The 12768-nt window shown below is 51.4% G+C and overlaps 1 protein-coding gene across 1 annotated transcript in view; it reads right to left on the bottom strand.

Annotated features, from left to right (window-relative positions):
* The window catches only part of UNC5A (unc-5 netrin receptor A), a 63876-nt gene that overhangs the window by 34139 nt on the left and 16969 nt on the right, over positions 1 to 12768 (bottom strand). The window lies entirely within an intron of this gene.

Here is a 12768-nt window from a genome sequence, read left to right as displayed (position 1 = left end):
TTGGACCTTCATTTAGTTACACCTTTATTTAAAAGGTGCTTTTACTCCCCCAAACACCTCCCCACTGGCTTCGCTCTCCAGCTCTCCACCTTGTTTCCACGCCTCCGGGCCCCTCTCCCTCCCCGCTGTCTCCTGCCTCTGTAAATAATCCTCTCCTCTGTGCCTATAATTAGCCCCAAGTAGAATAATTCATAACAAACTTTATTTCTTGTGGCATCTTTCTTGCTAACGTGTCACTGAGTACCTCGCAGGATCAGCAGGAGGGAAACCAGACTCAGGAAACAGCTGAGTGCCGGCTCCGAGCTCCCCGCTCGGCTGTCCACACCCACAGGAGCCAGGTCTGCAGGAAAGACCTGGCTCATCCTCTGCCAACCTAAGCAGGCAGGTGGGTGCCGGGGCACGGCCAGGGTGGATCCAGAACATGGATGACCGATCCGGACACTCTCCCCTGGGTGATCCTAATTGTAACAGTAATCATAATAATAGCAGCTCACAGTTGTATAGTGTTTATTATGCCCCCGGCTCTGCTTTTAAAGAGCAGTGATGTCTTTTTATTTTGACACACAAAGTAAAATGCACCCCCTTTAAATCTACAGTCTGGTGACTTCTGACAAATGTATTCAACACCACAATCAAGAGAGAACAGCGTCGTCCCCCAAACGTCCCCTGAGCCCCTCTGCTATCAATCCCTCTACCAACCTCAGTAACCACTGATCTGCTTTCTGTCGCAAGAGTTCTGCCTTTTCTAGAATCTCATAGAAATGGAATCATACAGTATGTAGGCTTTTGTGTCTGGTTTCTTTCCCTTAGAATAATGCCTTTGAGGTTCATCGACATTGTTATCTGAATCGGGGTTGGTTCCTTTTGATTGCTGAGCAGTATTCCATTGTATGAATGGACTGTGGCTTGTTTATCCATTCACTGGAGCTGTTTCTAGATTTCGGGGATGACAAAGCTGCCTTTGGCGGACACGTCTTCACTTCTCACGGGAGTGGGATTACAAAGGCAAATGGAAAGTGTGTGTTTAACTTGATAAGAAATTCTTTTTGTTACATATATTCTACGTGTTTAGATATAACATCTCAATTTTCTCAACAACTTTTGAGTTAGGTATTATCATTATACTCATTTCAGAGGTGAAAACCTGAAGCTCAGAGAGGTGAAGTAACTTGCCAAGGGCATGCTTTCCATTTGCCTTTGCAGTCCCACTCCCATGAGAAGTGAAGATGTGTCCATCAAAGGCAGCTTTGTCATTCCCGAAATCTAGAAACAGCTCTGGTGAACGGATAAACAAGTTGCAGTCCATCTGTACCATGGAATAGTGCTCAGCAATCAAAGGGAACCAACCACCGATTCAGATGACAACGTTGATGGCAGAACCAGAAGTCTGGCTCTAGAGTCTGTGCCCTAAGGCACTGGCTATACTGCGCTCAGAGCTTTCCTGGGCTCAGCCCTGGGCAAGGTCTGGGATGGTGGGCAGATCTCTGACCTGGGAACTGAAGGCCAGAATCTGAGTCCCAGCTCCCTCTCTGGCTAGTAGAGTGCCCACACAAGTCGCTCTGACCCTGGCTGATCCGTGTCTACAAGTGGCACCCACGGTTGCCTGCGTCACTGAGAGCTCTGTGGGTCGAAGGAAATAAGCTGGAGCAGACATTTGGCGCCCCCTACAGCTCCAGGTCTGTGATAATGACCATGCTGTCCTGACCCCAGAACATTCCAAGTTTAGCAGAAGGGACAAGAATGGTTCCTGACATACCCACTGCCTGCCATGACTTCAACACGTGACCAAGTCACACTGCGTCCATCCAATGCCTAGTTGTTCATCTTCCTCTGCTATAGACTGAAAGTGATCTCTCAAAATTTATGTGTTGAAATCCTAACCCCCAGTGTGATGATATTAGTAGGTAGGCCTTTTGAGGTGATTAGGTCATGAGGGTGGAGGCCTCATGAATGGGATTAATGTCCTTATAAAAGAGACTTCAGAATATTATTCCCTAGCCCCTTCCACCATGTGAGGACACAGAAAGAAGATGCTGTCTGTGAACCAGGAAACAAGCTCTTGTGTTGTGCTGTGCTCACTCAGTCGTGTCTGACTCTTTGTGACCCCATGGAATGTAGCTCGCCAGGCTCCTCCATCCATGGGGATTCTCCAGGCAAGAATACTGGAGTGGGTTGCCACGCCTTCCTTCAGGGAATCTTCCCAGCCCAGGGATCGAAGCCAGGTCTCCTGCATTGCAGGCAGATTCTTTACCAGCCGAGCCACCAGGGAAGCTACCAGGCACCAAATCTGCCAGTGCCTTGATCTTGGACGGCCCAGCCTCCAGAACTGTGAGAAATAAACTTCTGTTGACAAGCCATCCATGGTTTGGTATTTTGTTACAGCAGCCCAAATGGACTGAGATGCCCTCTGTCTGGCGGACAGAGATTTCCAGTGAGGAAACCAAAGCCAGAGTGAGGAAACCAGAGGGCAGCAGCTATCCCTTCCTCAGTCCTCAAGGGCAGTGGGGGCACCCAAGAAGAGGGCAAAAATTGAGACACAGGAAGCTCTCCCCAGTCCCACCCCCACCTGCCCTGCAAGGTTGTCAATGTGGGGTCACCTGGGCAGGTCTCTCCATCATCTGGTTCCATTTGTCTCACTGAAGAATGAGATTTCTCTGAAGTTGGCTTGGATGTAATGCATCCCCTGAAAGCATTAGTCACTCAGTTGTGTCTCTTTGCAATCCCAAAGATGGTAGCCCACTAGGCTCTTCTGTCCATGGGATTCTCCAGGCAAGAATACTGGAGTGGGCTGCCCTTTCCTTCTCCAGGGGATCTTCCCGACCCAGGGGATCAAACTGGGGTCTCCTGCATTGCAGGTAGATTCTTTACCATCAGAGACACCAAGAAAGCCCTAGTATATTCCCAGGGTCAGTGATTTAGAAGATGATCATCAGGCAGGCCTGGGACACGAAGCCTCCCTCTTGTTCTGCCCACTAGCTGTCTCTAGGGAGTGCTCACAGGGGACAGAGAATCCCTACTAGTCCCTCACATGAGCCCTCAGCCACCCTGAGCTCTGCTCCAGACCATCAGCTTCTGGGCAGGGTGAGGATCCCTGTCAAACAGAGAAAGAGATCAGGAGATGTGGCTACCCCCCTGCTGAGCCCAACTTTTCATTAAAACAGGAACACAGAAGGGAAAACTGCTGATGTGTTACCCCACTGAGGGAAGCTGCAAGGCTCAGTGGTGAATGAATAATGGCTCTGTCCCCTCTCCAGACTCACAGCCCAGCCCTTGTCACTACACCCGCTCACACTTACCCATCCCACCCTATGCCTCTGAGTGTCTTCCCTCTCTGACACTCAGCTCTGGTCTCCTCTGTTTTAAACCAGCAAGCTCTTTACAAGCGCTTCCTCTCCCTCAACAACTCTCTCACCCCCGCAAGGCCAGAGACACCTGAAGAAGGTTAACACTTCAAAGAGGAGGCAGTGAAGCCATCGTGGGAAAAGGAACCCAGGGTGCTGCCTGCCTCCTAGTGTCTGCTCTCTTGGGACCCCACTGGCCATCCCCCAAGTGCCACTACTCTCAGGCAAGTCTGCCTTCCTCATGCATGTCCCCTGCTTTCTTGTCACATTTGGACTGGCCCTGCCAGGGCAGTTCAGGGGCTAAGAGTAGACTACTTGCAGACTGGGCAAGTCCAAATTTTTGCTGGGGGTGAAGACATGGGACAGCCCAAGCTGTGGCACCTGGGACAGCCCATGCTGTCCAACCAGCCGGCCCTCCCCAGCCAGCTGGAAGCTCAGCAATGCTGTTATCTCACCCCATTGAGCCAATGTGACAGCAGCCATCCATCACCCAGCTCCAGCAGACGTGCCCTAGGAAGCATGTCCATTCCCCTCAGTACCGCAGATCAGGGAATGGTGAGCAGATAGAAGGGAGAGGTAAGCACAGTGCTGGGAGGGATCAGAAGAGGTAGACGTGACTCCCCAAAGGAAGAGACAGGAGTGGTGTTGGGAAGGCAGGGGCACTTGAGAAGGTCCTTGAAGGTGGCACAGAGTATCTATCGGTAGATGGATTAAATAGGTGCAAAATCACAAAAGCAGAAAAAATAGCATGCTCAATAACTGGACACCTATTACCTGCCCTTCCAGCTTCCATCTTCCCCGTTTCCCCAATAGCAGCTCCATTTCTTTGAGGATCTCCTGCTGACCCATATTCAGTCATGTGGTTTTTGGGGAAATGACTCCCCCTTCACAGTTGTGGAAGTAGGCCTTGATTGGCTTAAACCGATTGTCTTTTCTTCCCTGGCTGGGGAATGATTTGGGAGAGGCATGGGAGCTGGTCAATGAAGTTTTTTCCTAAATGGTGTGGGGCAAGGATGCAGGGGCTGGGCTGCTGCACCCATTCTGTTACCAGATAGGGAGAGTATGGAGTTGTTGGGGACTGCCCTGAGGAGGCCAAGGATGTCGCCAACACCAGAGAAGGCAGAGCAGAGAAACGGAGAGAGTAGTTCCAAAGTGACATTGCTTGAGTCAACGGACCAAACCTTGCCCGAGGTCAGCCATACTTCTGGGTTTTCCAGTTACAAGAGTCAGTAACATCCACTGACTGTTTAGGTCTTGAGTTGAGTTTTCTGTCATGTTATAATCAAAAGATTCTTAACTGAGACTCCAGTTTGGTTGGAGTATAGGAAGCATAAAAAGAGAGTAAATGATAGAACTGGCAAGACGGATCAGGAACATTTTACCAATGGATTGAATGACAGGTTTATTTCCATAGGCACTGGAGACTCATGGGGCCCAAGTAGATCACACTGGGTTCCCAGATCCTAAAGTACCCTCTGAATTGGCCTCACAAATCCCTATTTCCTACCTCTCCAGCCCCCTTCCACCATAGTTAAGCCGCAGAATCAGGTTTGTAAGAAGCATAATCTGTTCATCCTCCACAGCCACCTTTCCTGGAACAAGCTCTGGGGACGTCAGTGGAAGCCTATGGTGTGGGGAGTCCTCACCTGGGAGAATGGAGGATCCACAGGGAAAATGTTCACTTCATCCTCTAATGTGTTGCCAGCATCTAAAACTGGCACACAGTAGGTAGGTGCCCAATGAATCTTGGCAAATGGATCAATGATTTCTCTGGAGATGGCAGAGGAGGGTAGCAGAGGCTGGAGAGGCAGGCTCCGAAAGCCAGCCAAGAAACCGCATGGGACTGTCCATGGTGCTGAAATCTTGCTGCACCCAGGACCGCTATCCGTGGTGCTAAAACAGAGCTCACAGCTAGCTTACTTGGTCCATCCATAGTGACTTGGAAAGAGCTCAAAGAATCTTAGGAACCACAGTGAGGAAGAAGACTCCATAATCTTGCCTCCCCATGCTAATCCTAGTCCCCCAAGACCTTCTGCACAAGACAGATAACCTGGCACAGACCCAAGAAGGCCTGTTCCTTGATGGTGACCCTGTCCACAGCGCAGATATCAGTCCATCCTAATGTGCCCAAGCTCTCCAGGGATGTGGGTCCCTGAAGGGTTTGAACATCAGCCTCTATTCAGCCAGCCTCTGCTGGGGACCCAGGGAGAGGAAGCCAGGCAGAGACGGACTCTGGGAAGGCAGCCGGGGAGAGAAGCTGCAATGCCAACAGCATTAACTGGAAGGTCTGGCAGGAGACTTTAGTCCTCACTGGCTCATGGGCACTGCCAGGCAAGGCACCTGTGCTAGGAGACAGTACACAGAGGAGGATGGTGGGTACTGTGTGATGACAGGTGAGATGGCAGGGACAAGCTAGAGACACAGGTCAGCACTGAGAATGAAATTCTGGGAGTGGGGCTGAGGAACTCATGGGATGGAGTTTATAGGGGGTGTGGAACAGTAACGGGGGTGTTGGACTGGGGAGGAAGTAAAGGGAGTTTCAGAACAGAGGTGGACTGGTGAGAGAGGAACAAGCTAGTCCTAAACACAGACTCTCTCCCTCCTTCTCTCTCATACATACAGGGACAGTATTGTTAGATCTGGCCCAGGCATTTGGCTCTGCTGGGGACTTTCTCTCTGACATCATTCCCACAGTGCAGAGACCTCCTAACATTCTAATTTTGCCCAAGAACTACACTGATTCTGCTATCCATGAACCTATCTAAACCCTTCTGGAAGCAATTTGTATTTCCAGCCTGTATCACCTCTAGGGAAAATGATTTTCAAAGTTTATTCCCTGCTGAGTGCAGCAGGATTTCCTGTTATCAGTTTTAAACTTCCCTCTCTTGCGTTTTGGTGGGGGGTGAGGAATGGAGAGGGGTTCATTCTTTCAGGCTGGGATTTACTGAAGGAGCTGTATTCCCTCCTCTATGCCCTTTCTGATTTTATAGATTTCGACCATATTCCCTCTTAGCCTCTCTCTGTACACTGAAGGTGTCCCGGGTGGGCTAGAATGATTTTATATGACAGTTTCCTTCTCATCACAACTCTCTCAATAACAACCACTCACAGTTGCACTGAACTTACAGTTACCTACACATCATCAACTGGGTGAGATCTCAGTCTCTCCCACTCTGTGAAGGAGGCCCCCAGGGGTCATTACCTGCATTTCACAGGTGTACAAACTGAGGGTCAAGGAAAGAAATAAATTTCCCAGACTATGTGAGTCTGTACTAAAACCCAGGGTCCCCTCAGTCTTGGGCTGGTGCTCCCCTAAGAAGACAGGACCACAAGTACACAGAGTGCTGGTTGCACATATACCTCACTCATGTGTTGGGGGTAGAGAATATTTTTGGCTCACTTCAAATTCCCTTCCCAACCATATCCAGGCTTCTATTGCCCTTTTGGGTCCCTCTTTAGGAAAGATGCTTCAAATACCCTCCACTAGACACCATCCACATCATTTTCCCCAAACAGAAATTTGCTGGCCATTCTCTGCCCAGCCTGTTGCCTGTCAAGATGAGTTTCCTAAAGCTTATCCCTCATCAGCCTGGCATGTTACTTCTACCCAGGAGAGTTTAGATTTAACTGCAAACTTGGTGATTTCACTGTACACATTCTCTTCCAGATCTTTTATTTAAATGTTAAAAAAAAAGATTAGCTCCAATTCTTGGCTGAGCTGCATGTTACACTTTTCTATCCAGAAGACTGTTTTTTCATTCGGACCTTTTGTTTCCCTTCTTTGTCAGCTTTTTATCAGCGATAAAACAGTTGCTTCAAATTCCAGATGAATCCGGTTTTTAGACACACTTACTGTGGATCTCACACTCCAGAACACTTAGGTACATGCAACTGGAGAACACACACACACACACACACACTGTTTATCATGGCACCTATTTACACTGATGCTGGTGCCTCTACACCTAGGCTCAGGCTCAGAAGTATCTACCCTGCCCCCACATACTTCCCTGCACACTCACGAGCACACCTGCACATTGAGGAGGAACTTGGCGCTGCTCTTTGAGAAACCCAGTGATTTCATATGTTTGACAGGAGGGAAGGGGATGGAGCCAGGCAGGGAAATGCCAGCACAGAAGAGAAATGGATCAGAGGCCCTGGAGCATCTGGAAATGTTGGGAGGGGATCAGGGAATTTCCTGAAATTTGGACCAGGGTGCTTAGAGAATCCTGGATGAAGACGTCTTTCAGCCACAGGCAGGGCACCCAGCTGCCTCCACCTGGGAGCGGTCTTGTGAGTCTCATACACTGAGCATGCAGTGGACCAGGCAGGCAGCCACCGTTCACACTGAGAAGAGCAGGCAGCCCCTGAATTGGCCTTGTGGAACAGGCCTCCCTGCATTCCAAGCATGCATGAAGGCACCTTCACCCACGGGTACACACTTGTTCAATCACATCAATGCTGATGTCCAGGTATGCAAACCAACCCTGGCCACAGGCACCATTCCCAGGCTCACATGAGGCACAAGAACATCTGTCACTCTAACCAAGCCACCCTGAGATCACCTCTCTCCCTGGTCACAGTGCCTGAAGAGTGCAAGCGTGGCCCACAGTACCAGGCGGGGACTTGGAACTACTCAATGTTTTCATGAGAAGTGGCTGCCACCTGAAATCCCCAACGGGTGATAATTCCCAGCCTAGAGAGTCATGTGAGCACCAACCAAGGCCCAGAGCACCTCCATCGACCTCCCACACTGCACTGTCTTGGAACTGTAGCCTGTCACAGGGTGGGCCCAGCCTGCCAGCCACTCTGGCCCCACTACAGGAATGGAGCACACCGAGGTGGTCCCCGCTGGGGCCCTCATAGTGCCCATGTGGCTCCTCAGAGAACTGGGAGGGACACTGGCAAATTGAATTATATTTAGAGAACCATCTCCCAGCACCTGGGGACAGCTTCTCCTGCGGAGGGGAGGGTGCAGGAGCTCAGACTCCTGCAGGGGTGTAGGCAGAGGGCAAGAGGCTGGGAGGCACTCACATGCCGGGATAGATATGTCTCTAAGTGGGCAGAGCCCTGTTCCCCTCTGCCTCTGTGCTGCTGCTTGGGAGTTCTGAAGTCAAATCCCTCTTGCTCTCTTTTTCGTCCTTTCCTGGCGTTTTTCTTCCCCTCAGGGTCCTCTGAGGAGAAGGCTCCATAGAAAGATCTTTAAATGAATGGCCCCTCCTGGGCTCTGGGGAATATATTAGAGTTCTGAAGAGATGGCCAAAACGGGGGAAGTAATCCAGGGAAGACAGGGAGACATATCGGGCAGGATGGCCTGCTAATGCCAGCCATGCATCTCGGCAGGGCTGGGGAGCTGTGGGTCACTTCTCATAGGCAGTCAGGACAGGGCCTGAGAGAAGGAGGGGGGGTACCCATTATCCCAGCTCCTTCTTTGTTCTCCTCTGCACTCCCAACAACATGCAATTATTTCATTTCTTCATTTGTTCACTGGCTCGTGGCCCATCCCCTCCACCAGAACATTGGCTCTGGGAGGGTGTGGGTACGGCTCCACCCTACTTCCCAGCATCTCCGGGGTCTGGATCAGACCCGCCCCCACTCCCTAGTGGAGGTGATGCTCAACAATCATTCATTGAAGACATGAGTTGAGAAATGAACAAATGAGTGGGTGAGTGGACGAATCAATGAGCAAATTCACCCAGGGCAGATTTGCACTCAGCCTGCACCTGAACCTATCTGGAGACGAAGCCAGGCCCCTGAGGTTGCCCAGAGTAAGCCCCACTCAAGTCCACGGGAAAGACCTGAAAACTCTCTCGAGTTGGGCTCCCTCCTACTCAGCTGTCCCTGCTGCTCCCTGGGCCTTAACCAACTACGTGTCCTCCAGGCGGGAGTGGTCACCGCTTGTGCCATCCCGTGCTTGGCGCCAGGCAGAGAAGAGAAGATCTACAGAAGCATGAGTCTCCGCAGACAGACTTTGCTGCTCCTTACTGCTCCTCTCACCCCTCCTCTGTCCAGGCAGTGACAAGCCCTGCCCGTCTACCTTCACTGTGGCTGGAACTCTCTGCCGAGTCTGGGGTGCAGGGCTGGTCAGCCCTCATCTGGACTGTCTTGGTACTGGGCTTTGCTCCCTCACCCACTGATCTGCCACCAGGCCACCATGATCCTTCTAAAGCCTGATCACGTGGTTTCCTGGATTTAAAGTCTCCAGCAGCTTCCCCACTATCTCTGGGATGGCTGGAGGAGACTCCTCAGTGTAGCATGGGGGGCCTTGCATAATGTGGACTCAACTCCTCTTCACAACCTCAACTTCTGCCACTATCACCATGGCAACAGCAAGGACAGCAGCTAACAGGTCCAAGCTCTCATCACACACTCTGCCCTGAGCTGCACACATGGCATTTGACCCTCTCACGATAGCATCATATAGGATAGGCGATTGCTGTCCCCATTGTACAGATGGGAAAGTGAGGTGTAACGAAAGCAGCCAAGTGACTTGCTCCAGGTTGAATGGCAATGTTACAACAAGAATTATTATTAGAGCTAAAACGTCTGGAGCCTGAACTCTATTCCTGGCGCTGTTCCAAGCATTCCACAACTGCTACTCCACATAGTTTTCAGACCAGCCCTCTGAAATCAGACTGCCAGCCAAACACTTGACTTGTCCATACCTCGGTTTCCATGGCTGTGAAATGGGGAGCATCATGACAGTACCCCCTCAGAGGTCTGTTGTGAAGCTTCGATGAGACAATATGTGAATATGTTTAGCACAAAACAGGCTGGTTTCTGAGCAGTGCTGTGCCACAGCGTGCTTTGGGAAGATGCAGGCACAGCAGTGGGGCTGGGCTGGGTGAGGGCAGGATGGGGGAGGACCTCTGCCAGGCGGTGGCAGTCAGCCTCTGAGGGTCTTGGGGGGCGGAGGAGGAAAAGGTGCAAGATTTCAGGGTTGTGGGGAGGGCTAGTTCTGGGCAGCACAGGAGTCCAAGATGGTACCCAGGGCACTGATCTCACGTGGCTGGAAGATATTTTAGGGAGACAGGCCCATGTGCCCACCCTGGCCCATCACTGGCATGGCTTCCAGGAAGTGGAAAGAGAGGCCGACCCAAGGTTCGCCCTCCAGGGGATGCAGCCCCAGGACACTCTTGAGCACTCCTGGGCTTTGATGCAAGGACCCCTGCTGTGTCTCAGTAGAAGGTGATGGACAACACCCTGGCATTGGAGACCCAGCCCCAGGGATGGGGAGAAGGGGCCTCAGGGGGACTCCATACCAGCTGACTGGAGTTGCCAGCTGCAGTCCCATAAATCGCACCCTGGCCCAGGCTGGCAGTCCATTAACATGAAAGATTTTATCGCATTTTACAACCTCCCTGTCTTGTACGGCGACAGCAGGTAATTAAAACAATAATTGTTTTCTGATGTTGCTTCTGCTGAACGATAAAAGCTTCCAGTTATTTTCCTTTCACTGGGGTGGGTGGGGGAGGGGTCTGCTGATCTAGGGGTATGGAGGTGGGGTGCAGGGCCACAGAAGTTTGGGAGGTGCACAAGGGGGATGAAGGGTCCCCTGTGTGACCCCCGGAGTGAAGCCTGCAGGAGTCTGATTTCCACTTGGCCAGGCTCTGAGCATGTCCTGTCACACACCAGGCCAGTGTTCATGCCCAGACCCAGCTGCCCTGGGAGTTGCTCTGGAGAACGCCACCCTGCTTGGAAGCCCCTGGGAGGGAAGGAAAGCATCCCTGGTCAAGAAGACAGGCAGAAGCTGGGTCCCTGGAGGAGCTGGTCTGTCCATAGCCCTAGGGAACCCTCAGTGGCTCCCATTCCCTCGGAGAGGGAGGCACGGACAGGCTCTCAAGAGTGGGGATGATGAGGAAGTCGGGGGTCAGAGGCTCATGGGTACCAGCCCTAGTGCTGATGAACTTGTACCTCCCAGTTGCCTGGAAGCCCGGCACAGCAGAGGTGACTTGCCTGAGAGGGCTGGTGTCTTTCAAGTCCCATAGAGAGCTTGACTCAAGGGTAACAGGATGCACAGTACAGTGAGGGGTCTTTTGTGCCCCCTGAACTCTCTATCCTCCACCTTCCCATCCTTCCATCCATCCACCCACCCATTTACCCAGCCCTTCATTTGTCCACCCATCTGTCCTCTCTCCTGCCTGTCTGTCTGTCCATCTGACACATACTGACCTTCTACTTAGTGCCAGCATCACTCCAGGCTCACGGGACACAGTGAGCAGCAGGCGGGCCACAGTCCCTGGAGAATCTTACGTCCTAACATAAGGGTGGAAGTAGAAAAGAAGTACACAAGCCAATAAAGAGGGTCCTCCAATGCGGATAAGTGCCGCAAAAAGCTAAGCCGGTGGCAGGCTGCTACTTGAAGTTAGGTCCTGAGACTTGCCCCTTCCTTGCCACCACCAGCCTCATACCCAGGAAACCCAAGGTGGGTGTGGGTGGGTGTGGGACATGACTGGTGTGATCTCTGCTTGTATCTATGAATGACGTCACACCTGGGGGCTCCCCCACCCTCCCCCCACAACAGCCCCCTAGGCCTGCAGTCAACACCCTAATGCTTTAAAACAAATACTTCTTAATCACTAAAAATTGAAATGATTTCATGTGAAAATGTTAATGTATTCGGAATCACAGCCACGCACTGCGTCTGACAAATTAGCACCCAGCCCGCCGCATTGTTTGTAGCTACATTTATCCCCGTGACGAGACACACACACAAAACGGAGCACGGGGCGGCAAGGGCAGCTCCCCACTGGGGGCGTGTGTAGAGGAAGAAGGGAGGGGTGGGGGGAGATGGAGCACGGGAGGGCAGGGAGAGGCCTGGCCCTTCCCCGGCAGCCCGCCTGACCCGCTGCAGGGCCAAGTGCCCCCCCCAGCTGTCCCAACCCCCGCCTTGCCCTTTGAGGCCAGTCCTGGGCCATGTAACCCACACCAGGCAGGGTTGGCTGGCCTGGAGGCAGCCTGATGAACATAAACATGAATTCAGGCTACTGGCAAAGCTGGGCACCAGGAGAGGAGAAAAACAATTTTTGCAAGAATTTAATGATTTCAAAAATAAGCATAAGTATGTGGAAAACTGGAACCCTCATGCACTGCTGGTAGAAACACAAAATGGTGCAGTTGCTGAGAAAACAGTCTGGTGATTCCTCAAGAAATTAGACCTAGAATTACCATATGACCCAGCAAATTCCACTCCTGGGTATATACCCAAGAGAACTAAAAGCGGGTGTTTAAACAAATACTTGCACACAAATGTTCAGAGCAGCATTATTCACAAGAGCCCCAACACTGGAAACAACCCAAATGTCCATCAGCCAATGACAATGGATAAACGAAATGCCATCTCTCCATACAATGGAACATTAATTAGTCATAAAAAGAAATGAAGCACTAATACATGCTACAACCTGCATGAACCTCAAAATCATGC

Source organism: Bos mutus, chromosome 7 (assembly GCF_027580195.1).
Source record: "Bos mutus isolate GX-2022 chromosome 7, NWIPB_WYAK_1.1, whole genome shotgun sequence".
NCBI classification, from domain to species: domain Eukaryota; kingdom Metazoa; phylum Chordata; class Mammalia; order Artiodactyla; family Bovidae; genus Bos; species Bos mutus.
The sequence above is the reverse complement of the archived record's forward strand: the minus strand, read 5'-3'. Positions and strand labels throughout refer to the sequence as shown.